Consider the following 2449-nt stretch of genomic DNA (forward strand, 5'->3'; position numbering starts at 1 on the left):
AGTATTTTCTAGCATGCTACAGATATTGATTTTTTTCATTTTTTTAATGTTTATTTTTTTTTAATTTTTTTTCAACGTTTATTTATTTTTGGGACAGAGAGAGACAGAGCATGAACGGGGGAGGGGCAGAGAGAGAGGGAGACACAAAATCGGAAACAGGCTCCAGGCTCTGAGCCATCAGCCCAGAGCCTGACGCGGGGCTCGAACTCACGGACCGTGAGATCGTGACCTGGCTGAAGTCGGACGCTTAACCGACTGCGCCACCCAGGCGCCCCTATTTATTTTTGAGAGAGAAAGAGAGACAGAACATGAGTGGGGGAGGAGCAGAGAGGGAGGGAGACACAGAATCCAAAGCAGGCTCCAGGCTCTGAGCGCTCAGTACAGAGCCTGATGTTGGGCTCGAACTCATGAACCATGAGATCATGACGTGAGCCGAAGCCAGATGCTTAACCAACTGAGCCAATGCAGGCACCCCTGATTTTTAAATAAAACTTACATCATAGTTTGCATCCAATAAACTTTAATGCCAAAGTAATTTGATACCCATCCTTACTCATTTAAAAATCCACAGACAAGCTCTTTTTTGACAATTAGAGAATGTATGTCATTCCTTTTTCTCCTTGATCTCATATTTCCCAAAAAAGAAATGTAATGTAATGCAATAGATTTTTGTATTTGAAAGATTTTATCTGATCACTCTATTAACTTCACTACAATAAAAAAATAATTGTCTTTGGGCTGAAATGTAAACACCGCAATTTTGCATGACCACAAAGTTCTAAGTTTTTTAAAGGTTTCTGGGTTGACTTATCTCAACAATGATTTTGAGTACACAATGGACCAAAGCAACATAAATATGTAATGTATTTTGAGAAATAATTATCAAACATAGCAAGTAAAGTTTTATTTGAAAATCAATAAAAATAAATGAATCTTTTTAAATAAGTTCATGTATGTTTGGCTGTTAGTTATTGTTGAAATGAGACAGGATTCAGCAGCCATTCTTTTCCTATTTTTCACTTTTATAGACATAAGCCCCAAGAAAACTTGTTCTATTAAATCAGTAATGAGGATGTTAGGCATTTTCTCATGGAAATGTCAGTCTTTCACTTGGACGCCTTCTTAATTATAAGTCAAAAAGTGCATAGTGATCTATTATCAAAAAAATATTTTCATTATCTGTTGACAACTTGGTTAGGTCCTCTGTTTTCTTGAAAAGGGAGAATTGGAAACTGCCTACCCCAAAAAACAAGCCAAACCAAACTACTATTACCCAGTCTCTAGAGTTCTGCATTTTCTCAGTTTCTAGGAAGTACAAAAAAAAAATTTTACTCAAGACTTATTACGTGACTATTGATTATACTGTTCATCTTTTACTTAGAGGCATCTTGCTTATGGAGCAAAAATATATAAAAGTAGAGTTAAAAACAAAATTGCAAATTGTGCATTTTAGGACTTTTCTCCTTGACTGTGAACAAACACTTACATGCTAATGTCACATTTCATTTTTTTTAGGTCATCTCAAAGTGTGTAGTAAAGATATGACAAAAAGTCAGACACAAATGAACATAGGGGAAGGGAAGGAAAAATAAGATAAAAACAGAGAAGGAGACAAACCATAGGAGACTCTTAAATACAGGGAACAAACCGAGGGTCACTGGTGGGGAGGTAGGTGGGGGGACGGGCTAAATAGATGAGGGGCATTAAGTAGGGCACTTGTTGGGATGAGCACTGGGTGTTATATGTAAGTGATGAATCACTAAATTCTACTCCTGAAACCAATACTACACTGTATGTTAACGAACTTGAATTTAAATAATTTTTTTAAAAAGAGAGAAAGTCAAATAAGCTAGCTGATTGGGGAGATCATTCATTCACATATTTGTTAATTAGTCATTCATCAATCATCCAAGATGTATTTGCACTTCTATGCATCAAGCATGAAAAAATGAATTAGATACTTCTGTATATTTGAAAATTTTTATCTAACTGTTGCAATTAATGGGAAGAAATGACACAGACACTGGAGGGTATTTTATATTTGTACATTAATGATTTCTTCCCAACGTTGGTGGAAGTCAATGATGTTTATATAATTAAAGGCAGAATTTCACAGTATATCAACTTCTGAAAGGGAGACATTAATACTAATTAAATCAAACTGGTTTTCTAAATCTTGGGTCATTTTATACTAGATTTGCATCTGGGGAAAATTTTGACTTGTCTTTGAACCTAAATAGGTGGTCTACTTTTAAGAGTACAGTTTAAATATTTTATGTAAATTGACAGGAAGGGAAAAGACCCAGTCACTAATAAATACAAGCTTACAAAAGTACACTAAGGATTGTTGAGCACATTATTTAGACTATAATCTGCAACATATTATTTTATATCATGTTATATTATATTATATTATATTATATTATATTATATTATATTATATTATATT

Source organism: Herpailurus yagouaroundi, unplaced genomic scaffold, assembly GCF_014898765.1.
Source record: "Herpailurus yagouaroundi ecotype Mexico unplaced genomic scaffold, PumYag 100, whole genome shotgun sequence".
Taxonomy (NCBI): domain Eukaryota; kingdom Metazoa; phylum Chordata; class Mammalia; order Carnivora; family Felidae; genus Herpailurus; species Herpailurus yagouaroundi.